The sequence below is a fragment of the Scyliorhinus canicula genome, chromosome 8 (genome assembly GCF_902713615.1).
Source record: "Scyliorhinus canicula chromosome 8, sScyCan1.1, whole genome shotgun sequence".
NCBI lineage: Eukaryota > Metazoa > Chordata > Chondrichthyes > Carcharhiniformes > Scyliorhinidae > Scyliorhinus > Scyliorhinus canicula.
In genome coordinates this window covers 97,276,519-97,299,699 of record NC_052153.1, presented here as the reverse complement: position 1 = coordinate 97,299,699, position 23,181 = coordinate 97,276,519, and the positions used below count along the sequence as shown (strand labels likewise).

The following is a 23,181-nucleotide window of genomic DNA, read 5'->3' as shown; positions in this document are numbered from 1 at the left end:
AGCGGGGGAAACTCGCTATGGAGAATCCTTACCAACATCTTTTTGAAAGATAACACGGGAATAGATGAAGAAGAAAGAATATCACTCCCAGCCCCTGACACAGTAACATATCAGTCCCCAAATGACCAGATTTACAGAAATAGTTTTAAATTTACTCTGGTGGCTGTCAAGTTCACAAGCTCTAAGTTTTAAGTTCAGGGTCATAACAACTGGTGGGGAGATGTCAAATTGGAGGATTGGTGAGGGAACTGGTGAGCAGGAGGGTTGGGGAGGGAGTTGGTGAGTAGGCGGGTTGGGGAGGGAGTTGGTGAGTAGGAGGGTTGGGGAGGGAGCTGGTGAGCAGGAGGGTTGGGGAGGGAGTTGGTGAGTAGGAGGGTGAGGGAGGGAGCTGGTGAGCAGGAGGGTGAGGGAGGGAGCTGGTGAGTCGGAGGGTTGGGGAGTGAGTTGGTGAGCAGGAGGGTTGGGGATGGAGTTGGTGAGTAGGAGGGTTGGGGAGGGAGTTGGTGAGCAGGAGGGTTGGGTAGTGAGGTGGTAATCAGGAGGGTAGGGGAGGAGGTTGGTGAGAGGGAGGGTTGGGTAGTGAGGTGGTGATCAGGAGGGTTGGGGAGGGGGTTGGTGAGTAGCAGGGTTGGGTAGTGAGGTGGTGATCAGGAGGGTTGGGGAGGGGGTTGATGAGTAGAAGGGTTGGGGAGGGGGTTGGTCATCAGGAGGGTTGGGGAGGGAGTTGGTGAGAAGGAGGGTTGGGGAGGGAGTTGGTGAGTAGGAGGGTTGGGGAGGGAGCTGGTGAGCAGGAGGGTTGGGGAGGGGGTTGGTGAGCAGGAGGGTTGGGGAGGGTGTTGGTGAGTAGGAGGGTTGGGGAGGGAGCTGGTGAGCAGGAGGGTTGGGGAGGGAGTTGGTGAGCAGGAGGGTTGGGGAGGGTGTTGGTGAGCAGGAGGGTGAGGGAGGGAGTTGGTGAGCAGGAGGGTTGGGGAGGGAGTTGGTGAGCAGGAGGGTTGGGGAGGGAGTTGGTGAGTAGGAGGGTTGGGGAGGGAGTTGGTGAGTAGGAGGGTTGGGGAGGGAGTTGGTGAGTAGGAGGGTTGGGGAGGGAGTTGGTGAGTAGGAGGGCGAGGGAGGGTGTTGGTGAGTAGGAGGGTTGGGGAGAGAGCTGGGGAGCAGGAGGGTTGGGGAGGGAGTTGGTGAATCGGAGGGTTGGGGAGGGAGCTGGTGAGCAGGAGGGTTGGGGAGGGAGTTGGTGAACAGGAGTGTTGGGGAGGGAGTTGGTGAGCAGGAGGGTTGGGGAGGGAGTTGGTGAGCAGGAGGGTTGGGGAGGGAATTGGGTGAGCAGGAGGGTTGGGGAGGGAGTTGGTGAACAGGAGTGTTGGGGAGGGAGTTGGTGAGCAGGAGGGTTGGGGAGGGAGTTGGTGAGAGGGAGGGTTGGGGAGGGAGCTGGTGAGCAGGAGGGTTTGGGAGGGAGTTGGTGAGAGGGAGGTTTGGGGAGGGAGTTGGTGAGCAGGAGGATTGGGGAGGGAGCTGGTGGGCAGGAGAGTTGGGGAGGGGGTTGGTGAGCAGGACGATTGGGGAGGGGGTTGGTCATCAGGAGGGTTGGGGAGGGAGTTGGTGAGTAGGAGGGTGAGGGAGGGAGTTGGTGAGCAGGAGGGGTGGGGGTTGGTGAGTAGGAGGGTTGGGGAGGGAGTTGGTGAGCAGGCGGGTTGGGGATGGAGTTGGTGATCAGGAGGGTTGGGGAGGGGGTTGGTGAGTAGGAGGGTTGGAGAGGGAGTTGGTGAGAGGGACAGTTGGGGAGGGGGTTGGTGATTAGGAGGGTTGGGGAGGGAGTTGGTGTGTAGGAGGGTTGGGGAGGGAGTTGGTGAGCAGGAAGGTTGGGTAGTGAGTTGGTGATCAGGAGGGTTGGGGAGGGAGTTGGTGAGCAGGAGGGTTGGGGAGGGAGTTGGTGAGCAGGAGGGTTGGGGAGGGAGTTGGTGAGCAGGAGGGTTGGGGAGGGAGTTGGTGAGTAGGAGGGCGAGGGAGGGTGTTGGTGAGTAGGAGGGTTGGGGAGAGAGCTGGGGAGCAGGAGGGTTGGGGAGGGAGTTGGTGAATCGGAGGGTTGGGGAGGGAGCTGGTGAGCAGGAGGGTTGGGGAGGGAGTTGGTGAACAGGAGTGTTGGGGAGGGAGTTGGTGAGCAGGAGGGTTGGGGAGGGAGTTGGTGAGCAGGAGGGTTGGGGAGGGAATTGGGTGAGCAGGAGGGTTGGGGAGGGAGTTGGTGAACAGGAGTGTTGGGGAGGGAGTTGGTGAGCAGGAGGGTTGGGGAGGGAGTTGGTGAGAGGGAGGGTTGGGGAGGGAGCTGGTGAGCAGGAGGGTTGGGGAGGGAGTTGGTGAGAGGGAGGTTTGGGGAGGGAGTTGGTGAGCAGGAGGATTGGGGAGGGAGCTGGTGGGCAGGAGAGTTGGGGAGGGGGTTGGTGAGCAGGACGATTGGGGAGGGGGTTGGTCATCAGGAGGGTTGGGGAGGGAGTTGGTGAGTAGGAGGGTGAGGGAGGGAGTTGGTGAGCAGGAGGGGTGGGGGTTGGTGAGTAGGAGGGTTGGGGAGGGAGTTGGTGAGCAGGCGGGTTGGGGATGGAGTTGGTGATCAGGAGGGTTGGGGAGGGGGTTGGTGAGTAGGAGGGTTGGAGAGGGAGTTGGTGAGAGGGACAGTTGGGGAGGGGGTTGGTGATTAGGAGGGTTGGGGAGGGAGTTGGTGTGTAGGAGGGTTGGGGAGGGAGTTGGTGAGCAGGAAGGTTGGGTAGTGAGTTGGTGATCAGGAGGGTTGGGGAGGGAGTTGGTGAGCAGGAGGGTTGGGGAGGGAGTTGGTGAGCAGGAGGGTTGGGGAGGGAGTTGGTGAGCAGGAGGGTTGGGGAGGGAGTTGGTGAGTAGGAGGGTTGGGGAGGGAGTTGGTGAGTAGGAGGGTTGGGGAGGGAGTTGGTGAGCAGGAGGGTTGGGGAGGGAGTTGGTGAGCAGGAGGGTTGGGGAGGGGGTTGGTGATCAGGAGGGTTGGGGAGTGAGTTGGTGAACAGGAGTGTTGTGGAGGGGGTTGGTGAGTGGGAGGGTTAGGGAGGGAGTTGGTGAGCAGGAGGGTTGGGGAGGGGGTTGGTGAGCAGGAGGGTTAGGGAGGGAGTTGGTGAGCAGGAGGGTTGGGGAGGGAGTTGGTGAGCAGGAGGGTTGGGGAGGGAGTTGGTGAGTAGGAGGGTTGGGGAGGGAGTTGGTGAGTAGGAGGGTTGGGGAGGGAGTTGGTGAGCAGGAGGGTTGTAGAGGGAGTTGGTGAGCAGGAGGGTTGGGGAGGGAGTTGGTGAGTAGGAGGGTTGGGGAGGGAGTTGGTGAGTAGGAGGGTTGGGGAGGGAGTTGGTGAGCAGGAGGGTTGGGGAGGGAGTTGGTGAGTTGGAGGGTTGGGGAAGGAGTTGGTGAGCAGGAGGGTTGGGGTGGGTGTTGATGAGCAGGAGGGTTGGGGAGGGAGTTGGTGAGCAGGAGGTTTGGGGAGGGAGTTGGTGAGCAGGAGGTTTGGGGAGGGAGTTGGTGAGTCGGAGGTTTGGTGAGGGAGTTGGAGCAGGAGGTGATGTGTTGGGTAAGCTGGGTCTGCGAGGACTGCGTTTATTGCAGTAGTGAGAGAGACAGGCTTCCAACACTTGAAGAAATGCAACTCTATTTTATTGAACTCTTAACTATCATACATACGTTATCTGTGGGTTGACACTATGCTGACGTGATTGGAGACCTGAGGCTAGCCTGACCAAACTAACTGCCTACCACATGGTGTTTGTTCCAGTTGTTGCTCACGGGCTCTGACTGTCTCAGAGGCTGGATCCCGAGAGGGCGCGAAAACTGGTGCCCTCTGGCTTTATAGTGGTCGTGTCCTGTCTGGTGATTGGCTGCTGTGTTCTGTGTGTTCACTGGTCATCCTGTGTGTCAACCACTGCCTGTCTGCACTCCATCATATACCTGGATGTATATTATGACATCTCCCACCCTTTAAAAAAAAAATATGCTCAGGTCAATAAATAATGAGTGTGTGTGTACAGGAGCCTGACTGTATACAAAATATGCTGACGTATTTACATGGGAAGGTGTCTAGTGCAGATAGAGGGCAGATAACACATGAGAAAAAAAACAATATGTACAGATGTGTAAACGATGAGATAACAAGGTAATGCAACATTCAGTCTATAAATTCAGTGTCTGTGGCGGGCGACAACTTCAGGTTGACCGCCTCAAGTGTGCGTCAGGGGCCGCCTGCACTTGAACGGGCAGAACTGCGTCCAATGTAGAGGTCGGTAGAATAACTGGCAGATTGGTGGCCTCATGGAAGGGCACGTCCTGAGGAACCAGCGTGCGAGGCTGGACATCACGGTTAGGTAGCGGGCGCGGAAGTCAACGCAGTACCCGCCTATTATGCCGAAGAAAGAAGCCATCAGGCATGCGAGCGAGGAACGATCTCGGGGCCACTTGCTTGACCACCACAGCTGTGGCAGACCAGCCACCATCAGGTACCTGAACACGAACTCGGTCAGCAGGGACTAGGTCAGGGAGATCTGTGGCGTGGGCGTCGTACGCCAACTTGCATTGGGCCCAAGACTGCTGCATCCTCTGTAGGACCGGGAAGTTGTCAAGGTCCAGAATGTGGATGGCAGGAACCGTCGTTCGCAGTGTGCGGTTCATTAGGAGCTGCGCTGGGGACAGCCCAGTAGGCTACCAACGCCAGGTTGAAATCAGAAGCCGAGTCAGCAGCTTTGCATAACAGTCTTTTAACGATGTGGACCCCTTTTTCAACCTTCCCATTCGACTGGGCGTAGTGGGGGCTTGATGTGACGTGCCGAAAATTGTACAGCCGTGCAAAATCTGTCCACTCCTGACTGAAGTAGCAGGGGCCGTTGTCACTCATAACTGTGAGTGGGATGCCATGCCGGGCAAAAGTCTCCTTGCATGCCTTGATTACTATTGCTGAGGTGAGGTCAGTCAGTTTGGCAACCTTGTGGTGTAGAAGTGGATTTCATTTGGAACTTCGCTGATAGGGTTAATATAACAGTTCTGAAAAGCTCTGTGAAAGAGATGTCAACAGGTCAAGGGATGAAATAAAGGGAGTGTGTCTGACCGTATCTGTAAAAGCAAAGATGTCAGAAGGTTATGGGATGTAATATAGGGAGTGTGGCATTGGTACTAATTAATGTTCTGACCCGTATCTGTAAAAGCAGAGAGGTCAAAAAGGCAAAGAATGGAATGAATGGGAACCGTTACTTTATTGCAGAGATAACATAATTAAGCTCGTTTGACCAGTTGGAACAATTAAACATTGAAATGTAAGGGGGACTGTCTTTGGAGTGAGTTGAGCCATATGGCCATGGGATACAAAAACCTTTGTATTAATATTGATAGTGACTTGTGCTAATGATTATGTCAAAAATAACCTCCCGACCTCGAAGAATAATTCCATATATGTACATGTTCTGGATCCTTGCCAAATCATAGGTGTATCTAGGAATTTAAAGTGACCACCCCTAAGCTGTGATTGTATAAAGATACCGTCCATATTTTGGACTTTGGCACTTCTCGAAGGTAGTTACCCGACTGCTTAGAGATTTGTCCCGGCCGTAAATAAACGAATATTCGTTACTGACGTGTTCGAGTGTTTTACTTCTGGACTGACGATCAGATACGTGAAAGCGCAATTCACATTTGGTGGCCCGTACGGGGATCTCCAGAGGGGTCTGCGCAACTAACCGGCGTAATCGACTGAGCTCGTTCAAAGTAGAGGACGAATTTGGCCCCCAACGTGCGTAAAAATTTGTTTTCCACCTTGGTATTCGCCTACTACCAGTTTGATCGTTGCTCAGCCTTGCCGTTGGTTTGTCGAGAAGCCTCTGCGAGATCCAGGTCAGTCCAGCGAACCCGTTTTAAAGAGGGTAAGTGAGTGAACCCTGTGGTTATCGTCTCTAGGGGCAGCCTGGGACTGCCGCCGTGATTCCAGGCAGCGTTCGCTGGAGTTACGGGCGGGGTTGCCAGGACTGCTGGGGGCAGCCTGAGGAGCCGCCGTGATTCCAGGCAGCGTTCGCTGGAGTTACGGGCGGGGTTCTCAGGATTGCTAGGGGACGGTTAACGGGCTGTGGGCAGCCTGGGACTGCCGCCGTGATTCCAGGCAGCGTTCGCTGGAGTTACGGGCGGGGTTGCCAGGACTGCTAGAGGCAGCCTGAGGAGCCGCCGTGATTCCAGGCAGCGTTCGCTGGAGTTACGGGCGGGGTTCTCAGGATTGCTAGGGGACGGTTAACGGGCTGTGGGCTCTGGACGGGACTGCCGCCGTGATTCCAGGCAGCGTTCTCTGGAAGTTACGGGCGGGGTTCTCGGAGCCTATCCCCCGGTGTAACCCATACCTTCACTGAAGAATTTTACCTACTTACCCCTTAATAGCATTGGTGTCCTGGGTCCTGTGTTATTAAGGAAGTAAAGTAAGCTAATAACCACTTAAAATCTGGTCTTCTTGAGTTGAATTAGCTGTTTAAACTCGGCTGCTTTCCTTGTCTTTCTCCAGCAGGCTGTGTCTCTCTCTCTCTCTCTCTCCTGTTGCTGTTGCAGAGTGCTGGTGCTTCTGCTCCCTGGGTTTATATTCTCTTTCGAAGAGTTATTAAGTTTTAACGACTGTATTGTATATGGGCTTGTTTCACTTTGATAGTTTAAAAGTATCTTTGATGTAAACATCTTACTACAACTAATTATTCATTTCAGGCATATCGTCTCCTCTCAGATCTGATTTTAAAAAATGCTTTTGTTTCAATAGTTAACTTTTATTTCTGTGGTTTCAAATCGTTTAATTTTCCAATTGTCCCCAGTTCATAACTTTGCCTTTGATTTTGACTTAAATGATGTTTCTCGTAGCCAGGTCATCTCCAATTTTCTTTTAATTAACTTGATGTTCGTAGAATTTTACCCCTTAAATTGACACTAAATTCGACTGCGCATCTTCCATTCTTTCCAGCTGTTTACTAAGAGAGTTTATTTCAATTAAGGTGTGAAACTTTGCCCTTAGCTGTATGCTAAAATTTAACTTGGTTGTGACTTGAAAGACTTGCCTGTTTTAAACATTCATCACTTAATGCAATTGAAACTCTCATCCATGCTTTTTCAGATGCTTTCTGAGATAGTTACATTCCATGAAGGTGTGAGCCATTGTTTCTGCTGAAGCCTGCTTGTGAGCAAGTATCTGCATTTTATAACCCTGCTCTTTGCAGCTGCTATTAACCTTTTGTGGGATCTTTCCCTGTACCCTCTCAAACCAGATATTGCCAGACTTTCATGTTTCAAATGACACATTTTTCTGTATTATCAAGAACCCACCGCAAATAAATTAATTGCCTTGTGGAGGGAATACTGTCAGTTAATGAAAGATGCATCTATACTGGCTAGCTGGCAGGCAAATGCCTCAAAATTGGGTATTGGCCTCACTGAAGGGGGAATTGCTAAAACAGTAGAGGTCTTAAAAAGGGAATGTAAACAATATAAGAAACCTGGCGCCGATCAGCAATACGAAGCAAGGTTGGGAGGAGGGGGACGATGGGGATGAGGAACATCTGTTCAATTGCGGGGGACGTCAGAAGCCTCCACAGCCCCCACAGCCACCTCCGCCACCGCCCCTGGAATGTGATCAGTATTATGAGTAACTCAGTATGTTCAGAACTACATTAGTCTCAGAATAAACAGATAAAGGATTTGTGCTGGGCAGTTTCGAAACTGCTGCGTTGAAATTGACACTGCATGGCTCCGCAGGGTCCTAGTGCCCGCTGATCACAAACAGTCACTAGCAGAACCACACAGCCTGCAATCGGCTGCTAATATTACCCTCCAACAAGATATCACTGTCTATAATTCCCATTCTGTTACGGCCCTTTTGGGACGGCTACAGACTCAGCATCTCACGATGGCTCGTCAGAATAGATATGAGATTGCTCTCCTTAATAACCCAAAGGTCCAGTTTGCCTACTGCACCACTATCAACCCTGCTAACTTTTTGGCGCATCCTCCCACAGACATGCGCGACCCAACTCATGACTGTCTGCAACTGTTGCAGGAAGTCTCCTCGGTTCGAGACGACCTCTCCGATATACCCATCCCGAGTGCAGATTGTTCCTTTTTCACCGATGGAAGTTCTTCCGTCGGCGAAAGGGGGGATAGACAATCTGGCTATGCAATCATCGATCAAGACGGTGATGGAAAAACAGAGGATTTCTAACCTCCACTGGTACACCCATCTCACACCAGCAGTTAGTAACCCAGTTATTGCAGGCCCTTATGCTCCCAGACAAGATAGCGGTGATAAAATGCGCAGCGCATACAAAAGGCACAGGACTGGTGGAAACGGGCAACAGGAGAGCGGACGAGAAGGCAAAAGAAATTTCTAAATCTGGCAAACTAATGGTGCCTAGAATGATGAGGCAGACTAAAACCCCCCCGGAAAAGTCTCCCTCTGAAAAACCTATGCCAACCATTGCTGACATAATCCAAATGCAGGAGGACGCTCCTGCAACTGCTGTAAATATGTGGAAAAACTTAGGATGTATATATGATATCGAAAATAAGCTGTGGGTCACCCCGGTAGGACAAACATGTATGACCGATGCATTAGCAGCCTGGGTGACCGAATGTGTACACTTTGCAACTCACTGTGGAGCTCGTGCCACAGGGGACATATTGTTAAAAAGCTGGTGGCACCCACGACTGCAAGAGATGGCCCAACAAATTAGCAGTCGGTGCCTAATCTGTCAACAGCACAACCCCGGTAAGGCCGTCCCCTGTGATCCTGGCACAACCCCCTTACCTGAGGGTCCATTTGAGACCCTGCAAATGGATTACATTGAGTTGGAAAGATGTCAATGCTATAAATATGTGTTAGTCATTGTGGACACTTTTAGCAAATGGATCGAGGCCTACCCGACTACGGATAACAAGGCCTCGACAGTAGTTAAGGTGTTAATGCGAGAAATTGTTCCGCGATTTGGAATTCCAGCCCGGCTGAGCTCTGACAATGGTCCCCACTTCATAGGTCAGATCAATAAGGAATTCTGTGCTCTGCTAGGAATAAAGCAACAGTTTCATTGTGCCTACAGACCACAAGCCGCTGGAGTGGTGGAAAGGGCTAATCAGACTCTAAAGACTAAACTCGCTAAACTACAAGCAGACACTGGGGCCACTTGGCTCAAACTCCTGCCTTTAGCACTCTTCCAGCTACGTGCCACCCCCGCAGGAAAAACTCGCCTAAGCCCAGCGGAAATACTATATGGCAGACCCTTTCGAACGCCTTGGGACAGCAGTGTTCCACGGAATGTTCAATTCCATTACATGACTACCGAGATGGCTAATTATATATTAACACTAACTAGAATTTTGAAAGGATTACACTCCCGAGTTCGTGCCACCCAGGAGGAAGTCCCATCCATTACTCATGACGTCTCCATCAACCCTGGGGATTATGTCCTAATTCGAAATTGGACACGTAAAGGTTTGGAACCTCGATGGGAGGGTCCCCTACAGGTTCTACTCACTACCCCCACTGCAGTAAAAGTGGAGGGCCGGAACGCATGGGTACATATGCACCATTGTAAGTTAATTAAGTATCCATGATGTTCTAAACTTTTCCTTTAAGTCCTAGGAACACGAGTACCAGGATGAAGTCCCTCTTCACCGTCACAATACTCGCCACCCTGCTCTCTCTCGCTGCATCCAGAAGAAGGAGATGCCCGTATGGAAGCCGACGTCCACCCCTGTGCCGAGAAGGAACCCCACGATGTGGAACAACGACAGATCTCCGATGGATCACCACGGCTATCAAAACCTGCCCAACCACCGTTCATCCCGACGACCAGAAGCCCCGATTCCGGACTACGTACATGGTTCTGATCTACGATCGCCGCACATGCCGGTGGAACCACCGGTGCATTGATAAGGACAGGGTACAAATTTTACCATCAAGGACTACTCACCCCTACTCGCCTTCCAGAAGGAAGCGGGCAACGCACCATGTAACGGCAAATTCTTTTCTGTTTATGTCCTATGTCTATGCTAAGAAAGTGGGTGTCTCCTCTTGCTGGGTATGTACACAGGTCCCGACCCATGCCCATGGAGGCATTCCCTTGATATCTGTTCCTTTCTCGATCGAACAGACGGCTGCATGGGTTATATTCCAGACAGTTCAGAGAATATCACGCGTCTGGTAACCCATATCAGAGATGGAGTACAGCGCTTGCGACTCGCCGGTCAGGCTGACTGGTGGAGCTGGATGTGGTCCAATTCTTGGGCCACTTACCTATTCCATGGGCTCATTATCTTCGTTACCATCTGTTTGTTGCTCTGTATCATAGCTACTGGTGTGAAATGCCTATGCAACCGTTTGGGTGTCACTGCATTACCACAGATGCTTCAGAGATCTGCCCTAGACGAAAAAGAAACACTGGTTCCACCTACCCCTGACCTATATGAGGAAGTGGCATCCTGCCGGAGCCTAGTAGAGGAGGAGTACCTCCGCCTCGCTCTCATTTCCATCTAAAGTATCCTGAGTGTTATGTGATCAAGGAATGATCAAAGGGGGGAATGTAGAAGTGGATTTCATTTGGAACTTCGCTGATAGGGTTAATATAACAGTTCTGAAAAGCTCTGTGAAAGAGATGTCAACAGGTCAAGGGATGAAATAAAGGGAGTGTGTCTGACCGTATCTGTAAAAGCAAAGATGTCAGAAGGTTATGGGATGTAATATAGGGAGTGTGGCATTGGTACTAATTAATGTTCTGACCCGTATCTGTAAAAGCAGAGAGGTCAAAAAGGCAAAGAATGGAATGAATGGGAACCGTTACTTTATTGCAGAGATAACATAATTAAGCTCGTTTGACCAGTTGGAACAATTAAACATTGAAATGTAAGGGGGACTGTCTTTGGAGTGAGTTGAGCCATATGGCCATGGGATACAAAAACCTTTGTATTAATATTGATAGTGACTTGTGCTAATGATTATGTCAAAAATAACCTCCCGACCTCGAAGAATAATTCCATATATGTACATGTTCTGGATCCTTGCCAAATCATAGGTGTATCTAGGAATTTAAAGTGACCACCCCTAAGCTGTGATTGTATAAAGATACCGTCCATATTTTGGACTTTGGCACTTCTCGAAGGTAGTTACCCGACTGCTTAGAGATTTGTCCCGGCCGTAAATAAACGAATATTCGTTACTGACGTGTTCGAGTGTTTTACTTCTGGACTGACGATCAGATACGTGAAAGCGCAATTCACAGTGGTAGTTGGAAAAGTAGTCCACTAAGAGGTCATAGTCGCGGCCCTTGGCATGGAAGAGGTCAACGCCAACTGTGGACCATGGGGAGGTCACCAGTTCATGCGGCTGTAGAGTCTCTTTCGGCTGAACCGGCTGGAACCTTTGACACGTTGGGCAATTGAGAACCGTGTTGGCGATATCTTGGCTGATGCCTGGCCAATATACTGCCTCTCGGGCTCGACGTCGACACTTTTTGACCCCCAGGTGACCGTCGTGGATTTGGCTGAGGACCAACTCTCGCATGCTCTGTGGGATCACAATTCTGTCCAGCTTCACTAATATGCCGTCTACCAGCGCTAGATCGTCCTTTACATTATAAAACTGGGGGCACTGCCCCTTTTGCCAACCATCCGTGAGATGTCGCATGACCCGCTGGAGTAGAGGATCCCTGGCCGTCTCCTGCTGAATTTGCACGACCCTTTCATCAGTGTCCGGAAAGTTGGAGGCACAGAATTGTACCTGCGCATCTATCTGACAGACAAAGTCAGTCTGCTCACACAGTGTGGTGATGGATCTGGAGAGTGCATCGGCCACAATGAGCTCTTTGCCCGGGGTGTACACCAGGTTGAAATCATAGCGGCGGAGTTTGAGGAGGATACTTTGTAGCCGTGGCGTCATGTCATTAAGGTCTTTTTGGATGATGTGAACCAATGGCCCGTGGTCCGTCTCGACCGTGAATTTGGGGAGGCCATACACATAATCATGGAACTTGCCGATCCCTGTGAGGAGTCCCAGGCATTCTTTTTCAATCTGAGCATATCGTTGCTCAGTGGGAGTCATGGCTCTAGAGGCATATGTGACTGGGGCCCAGGAAGAGGAGTCATCCCGCTGGAGGAGCACTGCCCCAATGCCAGCCTGGCTCGCATCAGTGGATATTTGTGTCTCCTTGGTGGGATCAAAAAACGCCAGCACCTTGGTGAGTTTCCCCCTGAGCTCACGCCACTCTCGCTCATGAGCAGGTAGCCACTGGAAGTCCGTAGTTTTTTTAACGAGATGGTGGAGGGCTGTGGTGTGTGACGCCAAGTTGGGGATAAACCTCCCAAGGAAGTTGACCATCCCTAGGAAGCGGAGGACCACCTTCTTGTCCTTCGGTGTCTTCATGGCGTTGATCGCCGACACCTTGTCTGCATCTGGCTGCACGCCGAACTGCGAAATGTGGTCGCCAAGGAATTTGATTTCTGATTGACCGAACGAGCATTTGGCTCTGTTGAGTCGGAGGCCATGCTCGTGGATCCTGTGGAACACCCGCTTGAGGCGATCGATGTCCTCCATCATTTGTTCCATTATGCGGTGGAACACCTCTGAGGCGGAGGTGATGCCAAAAGGCATTTGGTTGTAACAGTAGCGACCGAACGGGGTGTTAAATGTGCACAGCTTTCGACTGGACGCGTCCAGCAATATTTACTAAAACCCCTTGGAGGCATCCAGCTTCGTGAAGAACTTGGCATGAGCCATCTCGCTGGTTAACTCTTCTCGTTTATGTATTGGGTAGTGTTCTCTCATGATGTTACGGTTCAAATCTTTGGGGTCGATACAGATTCGAAGTTCCCCGACGGCTTTTTGACACAAACCATGGAGCTGACACACCCCGTGGGTTCCGTGACCTTAGAAATGATGCCCTGGTCCTGGAGGGCTTGCAGCTGCTGCTTGAGGCGGTCCTTGAGGGGTGCGTGGACCACAGGGGTGGCATTTGGCTTCAACAGGATTTTGTATCGGCAAGGGAGTGTGCCCATACCTTCAAATAAGCTATGGTATTGTGCTATGATGTCATCGAGTTGGGCTTGGAAGTTAACACCTGGCGAGGCCGTTGCCTCTGGGGATGACATGGTGTGAACCCACTGCACATGGTTCAGGAGTTTGCAGACCCGAGCACCGAGCAGGGAAGATTTGTTGGTTTCTACAATTTCAAAATGCAGCGTTGATTTTGAAGAACGATGGGACACCGCAAGCTGGCATGAGCCACTGGCAGCAATGGCATTGCCATTGTCGTCGAGGAGCTGGAAGGCCGGTGGAAGAATGCTTGGCTTGTCAAGGTCAACCTTTGAAATGAGGTTTGCTGAAGCTCCGGTGTCCAGCTTGATGCGTATAGAACAGTACAGCATAGAACAGGCCCTTCGGCCCTCAATGTTGTGCCGAGCCATGATCACCCTACTCAAACCCACGTATCCACCCTATACCCGTAACCCAACAACCCCCCCCCCCCTTAACCTTACTTTTATTAGGACACTACGGGCAATTTAGCATGGCCAATCCACCTAACCCGCACATCTTTGGACTGTGGGAGGAAACCGGAGCACCCGGAGGAAACCCACGCACACAGTGGGAGGGCGTGCAGACTCCACACAGACAGTGACCCAGCCGGGAATCGAACCTGGGACCCTGGAGCTGTGAAGCATTTATGCTAACCACCATGCTACCCTGCTGCCCCAAATGCGAGCCTTGTTGACCGTAAAGGTGGCACACCACTCGTCGTCCGGATCAATGCTCATTATTGGGAGTTGTTTCACCATCGTTGATAAAGGCATGGTATGCTTGGTGATGATGCCCACCCGGAATGGGGATGTGAGGCCCTTACTGTCGGTATCTGGAAGAATGTCGGGGTTGGAGTCTGTAACGGGTTGCTGTACTGACCGGACGCTCCTGCGCTGTGGCTGGGATCGCTGTGTGTTGGGCAGTGGAGCAGATCTGCAAAGGGCTGCGTAGTGGCCACGCTTGCCACACTGGAGACAGCGTCGAGATTTTGCGGGACATGCCGCTTTAAGTGGGCGGAGTCACAGTTGGGGCACGTCATGGCGCTGTCATCAGGACGTTCGTGTGCCACCGTGCATGCGCAGTGCGGTCGAACGGCGTGTGCACTTGCGCAGTTCGGTCGTCGGCCTCGCCATCCCCTTGGTCGTGGCGCGCATGCGCAGGGACCCGGGAAAAGTGCTCAAAATGGCCACCCTCATCCAGACTCAGGCCCTGCATTTGTTTGATGGCCTGCATCCGTTCCGCATCGTGCGGGTTTTGCCATGCCGTTTCTGCCGCCTTGATATGGGAGTACCGGTTGTTAGCGTGCTCGTGGATGACGCAGGTCTCGATGGCGATGATGAGGGTGAGCTGCTTAACTTTTAGGAGCTGCTGGCGAAGGGGATTGGAGTGGACCCCGAAAACGATCTTGTCACGGATCATGGAGTCGGAAGTGGAGCCGTAGTTGCAGGTCTGCGCGAGGATGCGGAGATGGGTTAAAAAGGACTGAAAAGGTTCATCCTTACCCTGAAGTCTCTGCTGGAACACATAGCGTTCAAAGCTCTCATTGACTTCGATGTCACAGTGGCTGTCGAACTTCAGCAGGACTGTTTTAAACTTCGTCTTGTCCTCGTCTTCAACAAAGGTGAGGGCGTTGAAGATGTGGATAGCGTGGTCCCCAGCTGTAGAAAGGAAGGGAGTGATCTTCCTGGCATCCGATGCGGCCTCGAGGTCGGTGGCTTCAAGATACAGCTGGAACTTCTGCTTGAAAATCTTCCAGTTTGCACCAAGGTTGACGGCGATGCGGAGCGGCGGGGGAGGGCGGACGCTGTCCATGTTACCGGATGGCTAATCGCTGGTCAAAGGCAGGTTATCTCAAGGTAGGTCCGTCAAACTCGAGCATAACTCACTGGTACCATGATGTGTTGGTAAGCTGGGTCTGCGAGGACTGCGTTTACTGCAATGGTGAGAGAGACAGGCTTCCAACAATTGAAGAAATGCAACTCGATTTTATTGAACACGTAACTATAATACATGCTTTAACTGTGGGTTGACACTGCTGGGTTGACTGGAGACCTGAGGCTAACCTGACCAGACTATCTTACTACCACATGGTGTTTGTTCTAGTTGCTGCTCACGAGCTCTGACTGTCTCAGAGGCTGGATCCCGAGAGAGCGAGAAAATTAGTGCCCTCTGGCTTTATAGTGGTCGTGTCCTTTCTGGTGATTGGCTGCTGTGTTCTATGTGTTCACTGGTCATCCTGCGTGTCAATCACTGCCTGTCTGCACACCATTATATACCTGGATGTATATTATGACAGGAGGGTTGGGGAGTGAGTTGGTGAGTAGGAGGGTTCGGGTGCGAGTTGGTGAGCAGGAAGGTTGGGGAGGGGGTTGGTGAGTAGGAGGATGAAGGAGGGAGCTGTTGAGTAGGAGGGTGAGGGAGGGAGTTGGTGAGTAGGAGGGTTGGGGAGGGAGTTGGTGAGTAGGAGGGTTGGGGAGGGAGTTGGTGAGTAGGAGGGTTCGGGAGGGAGTTGGTGAGCAGGAGGGTGAGGGAGGGAGTTGGTGAGTAGGAGGGTTGGGGAGAGAGTTGGTGAGTAGGAGGGTGAGGGAGGGAGTTGGTGAGTAGGAGGGTTGGGGAGAGAGTTGGTGAGTAGGAGGGTGAGGGAGGGAGTTGGTGAGTAGGAGGGTTGGGGAGAGAGTTGGTGAGCAGGAAGGTCAGTATGAAAGGCTTGGTAGTAATTACATTTAACTATCAGGATGTGTGCAGCTGTAATAATTAATTGCATGGCATTGATGAATTGATGTCAGGCACATAGCTGAGAGGAAACATTGGTTAGCAGTTTTCATCATTTCTTTGTTCTTTCATGGGATTTTAGTATTACTGACAATGCCGTAATTTGTTGCCCATCTCTTACTGCCCTTGAGTAGGTGGTGGTGAGCTGCCTTCTTGAACTCCTAAAGCCCATGTTCTGTAGGTACACCCACAGTGCTGTTAGCGAGGGAGTTCCAGGATTCTGACCCAGTGACAGTCAGGTAAGAATGATATATTTCCAAGTCAGGATGGTGAGTGTCTTGGAGCGGAACTTCCAATGTATCTGCTTCCCCCATAATTCTAGATGGTAGTGGTCGTAGGTTTGGAAGGTGTTGTCTGAGAAGCACCGGTCAACTAGCGCCTTGCATCTCGTGGAGAATGTTGCATCAAGCTCCAGACTTGTACCTTGTAGATGGTGGACAGGCTTTGGGAAGTCAGGAGGGGAGTTACTCACTGCAGGATTCCTACCCTTTGACCTGCTCTTGAAACCACAAAATATATGTGGCACGTCCAGTTCCGGTCAATGGCGATGCCCAAGATTTTGATAGTAGGGGACTGACTGATTGTAATGCCATTGAATGTCAAGGGGTAGTGGTTAGATCCTCTCTTGTTGGAGATGATCGGGTTCTGGCACTTATGTTGCGTAATTTTAACTTGCCACCTGTCAGCCCGAACTTGGATATTATCCAGGTATGGCTGCCTTTCGACATGGACTGCTTCAGCATCTGAAGATTCGGTAATGCTGCTGGATATTGTGCAGCCATCAAAGAACATCCCTACTTCTGACGTTATGGTGAAGGAAGGTTATTGGTGAAGTAGCTGAAGATGGTTAGGGTTAGGGTTAGTTAACTGTTGATGATCCTATCCATCCCTTTACCAGTGGTAAAGTCCTTCCTTTGCTTAATATAGGATTCCATCACCATGCCACTGGGTTGCTGCTGTGGGCAACCTTCCATGCAATATTGGTGAATATGAATGCAGGAATTTTTCCAACTGATTAAACATACCCAGGAATTGTTGAAGATCCAGGATGGACATAGGTTAGAAATTCCCTAATGGCCCATTGTTTTTGTGAGTCTGCCATTATTCCTGTATTGCTCACTGTGTGGCCTAAAAATCTGCCTCCCATCCACTGACTCCATCTACACCTCCCGCTGCCTGGGGAAAGTGGGCAGCATAATCAAAGACTCCTCCCACCTGACTTACTCACTCTTCCAACTTCTTCCATCGGACAGGAGATATAGAAGTCTGAGAACACGCACGAACAGACGGGCTGTTTAGCACAGGGTTAAATCGCTGGCTTTGAAAGCAGACCAGGCAGGCCAGCAGCACGGTTCGATTCCCGTAACAGCCTTCCCGAACAGGCGCCGGAATGTGGCGACTAGGGACTTTTCACAGTAACTTCATTAGAAGCCTACTTGTGACAATAAGCGATTTTCATTTCATTTTCATTTCATTTCAAAAACAGCTTCTTCCCCGCTGTTACCAGATGCCTAAATGACCTTCTTATGAACTTACCTGATTAACACTACACCCCTGTATAATTCACCCAGTGCCGGTGTTATGTAGTTACATTGTGTACCTTGTGTTGCCCTATTATCTTGTGTTGCCCTATTATGTATTTTCTTTTATTCCCTTTTCTTCCCATGTATTTAATTATTTGTTGAGCTGCTTGCAGAAAAATACTTTTCACTGTACCTCGGTACACGTGACAATAAACCAATCCAATCCAATTGAATTGATGTTTTGGAGAATTCAAACTTTTCATTAAGTGTCATACCTTCTTTCTGCAGATGGCAGAAAACTGCTTTAACCTTCCAGTCATATTCTTTGGCAGTTGCACCCTGGACAAGGATGTAATGCACGTGACATATTGTACCTCTGAGTCCTTTTAAGATGATGGACATTTTTCACTCAAAAATATTATTTTATGCCAAAAGGTAAATTACTAAAAAAAATTCTGCAGAATGGGCTAATGAAAGCCATTAATAGATTCAATTTTTCATCAAATGGCACCTGCCAAAAGTTGCTGCTGGAATTCAATTTTGTGAACATTGTGCTCTTGAATGGCTTTGGCAAGATGTCATCCACCGAGGTCAAGAGTTGAATTTCCCTTGCTGTGGCCTTATTAAATTGAGTTAAGTCCATACGAATGTGAAGAGACCCATTTAGTTTATAAACCATTCCTGAGCATCATTCTGTAGGCTTAATGACTGGAGAGAATATTCCCATCCTGGTTGTGACCTCTAATTGTTGTTGGACCTGTTTCATCAGTGGAATTGGTGTCTTCCTTGGTGTCAAAAGGCACAAAGAGTTTGTATATTTCAATAGTGTTATGCTATATTTGGTCTTAAATGTTAAGAGACCAGTAAATAGCATCAGAAAATCCTTTTTGAACTGAGACTTATGGTGCGATCTTCTTGAATGGGAATAGAGTCCCATAAAGACCACGTTTAGCAAGTTGCTTCCCGGCCCCCGGTGGAGCGAAAAACCCCACGCTATCGAATGGGAAAGTGAGACTTAGGGCGAGATCTACTCGAATGGGAACATGCTCCCATAACGAGCACGTTTAGCAAGTTGCTTTCCAGCCTCTGGAGCGCCGAAAAAGCTGAAAAAACCAACGCTATCGAATGGGACTCTGTTCCCATCCGGGTAGATTCGGGGCCTCGGTGGGGGACTCCCCGTGAAACCGCGCTTAGTCCGGTTTTCTGCACTAAGGAGCTCCATTCGCCGGAATGCCTGAGTGCAAAGATCGGGGTGCCTTTTAGAAATGGCATCCCAATCTCCCGACCCCCATGAAGCGATTCCCCAAACACCCCAAATCCCCAACCAACCTATCAGGGGGTCTTCCGGCACCCCCCTCCCTACACAACCCTGTACAGGACCTGGTCTCATCATGGGAAATATGCCAGCTTGGCACCTTTGCACTGCCAGGCTGGCACCGTGGAAGTTCCCCTGCCAGTTGGCAATGCCACCCGAGTACCCTAGCAGTGTCAGGCTGGCATCCAGGTGCATTGCCACAGTGCTAGGCTGGCAGTACCAGGGTACTAGGTTAGCAGTGCCAAGGTGCCCAGGTAGCACCAACAGTGCCAGGCTGCTACCCTGCCTAGGTGGCAAGCACCTCGGAGCCTCCAATCCCCTGGGCGATCCCCATAAGTGCCATTCCATCAGGTCCCCAGTTGTGGTGACCAGCACTGAATGGCGCTCACCCGAGATCTCCAAGGCCAAGTGGTTAGATCCCAACGCCTTGGTTAGATCAGTGTTCTTCAAAGTCGGGATTGTGAACCGCGGGTGAGTCGCGGGCGGGTGTCGGGAGGGTCGCGGATCCGTTGTCCGCGGCGCTCCCGATCGTGCAAATCCCCGCACAGCAGCCGGCTTTTCATAACGCCGGCAGCAAGTGGCCGGAACATGTCAAAAACAAAATCGGCAGCATGCGCATGCACAAACGATGATTGGCGCGCATGCGCATTCCGCGAACATGTTAAAAAAATTTGGCCGCATTGCACATGCGCACGCGCGATGATCGGCAAATCAGTCACGCATGTGCAGAGCGACCGCTGTTTTTTAAAATGGTTGCAGCTTTTTGTTTTACAAGTTCCGTAGTGGATTTTATTCATTTATTCATTTTTTAAATTCATTTTCTTTTACATGTTTGGGGGCAGGTTTAGTAATTTTTTTCATTTATTTTATTCATTTTATTTCTTTTACAAGTTGGGGGGGTTTTATTCATTTTTTTCATTTATTTTACTCATTTGATTTTTGATTTGACAAGTTCGGGGGGGGGTTTTATTTGATAAAACTTTACAGGGAAAATATTCAGAACTTTGGACAGATGGAGACTCCATGGGCGGAATTCTCTGCAGGGGGCCGAATTCGTGAAGGCCGTCGTGAACTCGGCCGAGGTTCACGACGGCCTCGGAGCCCGCTCCCCACACCTAATTCACCCCCACCCGGGGGGCTAGGAGCGGGCCTCCATCTTTCTCGGCAGCGACCTCGTCACGCCGAGAATGTGAAGTCATCCGCGCATGCGCGGGTTGCCGGGTCCAACCCGTGCATGCGCTGATGACTACATCGCGCAGATGGCACGAACCCACGCATGCGCGGTGGTCACCTTTCTCCTCAGCCGCCCGGCAAGACGTGGCGGCTTGATCTTGCCGGGCGGCGGAGGGGAAAGAGAGCGTCCGTTTAGGACGCTGGCCCGACGATCGGTGGGCACCGATCGCGGGCGTGTCCCCTCCTGAGCACAACCGTGATGCTCCCATGCCAATCGGGCCCCTAGATGCCCCAAACGGGCATCTGGCGCTCGTTTCACGAATGCAGCAACCAGGTGTGGTTGCTGCCGTAGTGAAACAGGCGTGAAGGGCCGGCCGCTCGGCCCATCGGGCTCGGAGAATCGCCGTTTGCCGTGAAAAACGGCGAGCGGCGATTTTTCCGAGTTGGGGGGGTGGGGGAGAATCGCTGGGGGCGCCAGGGGGTGTAAAAAATGTCGAGAGGTCCTCCCACAATTCTCCCACGCCACGTGGGGAGCGGAGAATTCCGCCCCATGCTTTCCGACACCGGAAGGCTTCACCTTCATCCAACAGGTTCCATTGGAGGAGCGGGACGAGGGCCAAAGTGACCCAAAACCATTTCCTCCATTTTTGTCAGCAGCAAACAAGGTAAGAGAAAATGGTGGGTCGCAAAGATCGGCCGGTGTGGGTCGCTAAGGTTGGCCGGGTTGGGTCCCAAAGGTTGGTCGGTTGGTAAAAATGGGTCCCTGGAAAAAAAGTTTGAAGAACACTGGGTTAGGTCATGGGAGAGCAAATTAGAGTGAGACTACCTGTCTCATTGTAATCTGTACATTTTAGAAAACGTGATCCGCCACAATGGGCAGGATTCATACCGCAAAGTCTCAGGAGATCGTATTCGATCTCATAAGGCGTGGTGAGTTGAGTACATCCCAGAAGAGAGATCTCCGAGCATCTTCTGGCTTCAGTTCGGGCATAAAGCACCAGATAGATCGTGCCCTTAAATTCTTGTTGATTGATTTTCCCCTCCCTTTTTGATGAGATTGAGGGGCTGGATTCTCCGACTCCCCTGCTGGGTCGGAAAATCGTGGGGGTGGGGGGGGGGGGGGGGGGGAGAGGGGTGGTGGGGGTCGGGGGGGGTGGCGTGAATCCAACCCCGCCGTCCTGACGCCAGCTGCCGAATTCTCCGGCGCCGGTTTTCCGGCAGGGACGTGGATCATGCTGGTTGGGGGCCGTTAGCAGCGGCCCCCCCGGCAATTCTCCAGGCCCCAATGGGCCGAGCAGCCACCCGCTTTCGGCTAGTTCCGCCGGCGGGACCTGGCTTGTTGGCTGTCTAGCGGGGTCCTCGGGGGGGCACGGGGGGATCCGACCCTGAGGGGGGGGGCCCCCCACAGTGGCCTGGCCTGCGATCGGGGCCCACCGATCTGTGGGCGGGCCTGTGCCATGGGGGCACTCTTTCCCTCCGTGCCGGTCTCTGTAAGACTCCGCAATAGCCTGCGCAGAGAATAAACCCCCTGCGCATGCGCAGGAAACACGCTGGCGGTTCTGCGCATGTGCCAACTCACGCTGGCCCACGACAGCCCTTCGCTGCCGGTTGGAGCGGTGCTACCCCCCCCCCCCCCCCCCCCAGTGCTGGCCTAGGTTCCGCAACTTCCGGGTGGCCCAACGGCAGAGTGGTTCGCGCCGCTCCTGGAGCCAGCGTCGGGCCATCGCGCCAAGTGCGGTAGAATCCTGCCCGAGGTCTTGATTATGAAGGAAATATAATCAGACCATAAGATGGAGGAGCAGAAGTAGGCCATACGGCTCATCGAGTCTGCTCCACCACTCAATGAGATTGTGACTGATCTGATATGATAATCCTCAACTCTACTTTCCCATTTTAACGCCATAACCCTTGAACCTCTTGCTGATTAAAAACATGTCAATCTCATCCTTGATAATGTTTACAGTAACTGTTTTTTCCTGTACAGGAGCATCAGCTGTAACCTACCCTTAACTTGTAGCTTAAACCTGCCTGGGCCATTTTGCTGAGTTTCAGTTGGCTTCAGGCATTGTGTTACTAACCACGGTTCTTTGTCTTATGGAAACCGTAACATGTGCTTCTGTATCCAGCTTGAAGTTGACACAAATGCCTGCATTCCAGAATGCGCACTTGGGTCTTTGATTTCACCTACAAAACATTTTTGTTCCTTTCTTGTTAAAATTCCTCAATTTCATGAATGGCCTTGTGCATTAAGACTTCCTCATTATCTTCCATAAATTTAATGGTTTTAGTTCTGCATTCCTTCTGAAAGTGTCTAAATGTTTTGCAGTGAAGGAATTCTGCAGTACTTGCAGTACACTGTTGTGCCTATGGGAACTTTTGGTGCCACACATGGTTTGATGGTGTCTTGCACTTTTCCTCCACATGAAGTCTTGTTCCCTGGAGTTTTTGACATTCCTTTGCTGAATAAGCTTTATTGTCACGGATGGTATTCTGAGCCAAGGTTTTTCTTCACCTCTCAGTATTTCCCTATTCAGTTTACAGATCTCTGATTATCTCACCAACTGTATTGCCTTCTCCAAAGTTAAGTCTTCCTTGGATTGCAATAGATCTGATAGGGTTTCATTAGTAGCACCAACTACAATGCGGTCTTGTATTAATTCGGTTTTTAGGTCTCCATATTTGCAACCTTCAACCAGTCTGCAAAGGTCATTAGTAAATGTATTCACTAGTTCACTTGGTTTATGGATCTTTTTGTTGAATTTGGTCCTTTCTAGAGTATTTTGAAACATGACATGAAACATGATAAGTTGTAAGTATAACATGTTTGGAAGTAACCAATACCTTTAAACCTATTGTTCCCAAAGCTTTCCACTACTGAGCTTTTCTTCAGGTCATGTTTGGTTGTGTTTTTGAGTAATTGATTTAGATTCATATTGAGTTATCAATAATTTCACCATCACAACATATGACTACCAGGATGGTACAAGACAAACAAGTGTCATGTGAGAGTACCTTTAAGAAATGGGTGTTTAAGAAATGTACCTTTAAGAAATGGGTGTTTATCAGTGATGTCAGAGTGTGGGCGGAGCTGGGCTGTCTGTCAGCTTTTTACTTTCATTTTAGGCTGTTTGCTGCAGGGTGTGTTTTAGTTTAGTTTTCAGTATTGGAACTGAAGCCAGGCAGAGCAGGTGTACTGTTGATCTCTCTGCCATGAAAAGACTATCTCTTGATCATTTGGTGAATTCAGAATTATAAATGTTCTCAGTAGTGAATGTAAACCTGATGTGCTTCTGTTAAAAGGTGTTTCTTTTGTCGTGTTGTTTGGGAAGTTATTAAGG

The 23,181-nt window shown here is 50.9% G+C and overlaps 1 protein-coding gene across 1 annotated transcript in view; it reads left to right on the top strand.

The window, feature by feature from the left end:
* The window catches only part of LOC119969907 (transmembrane channel-like protein 2-A), a 144,983-nt gene that overhangs the window by 75,429 nt on the left and 46,373 nt on the right, over positions 1-23,181 (top strand). The window lies entirely within an intron of this gene.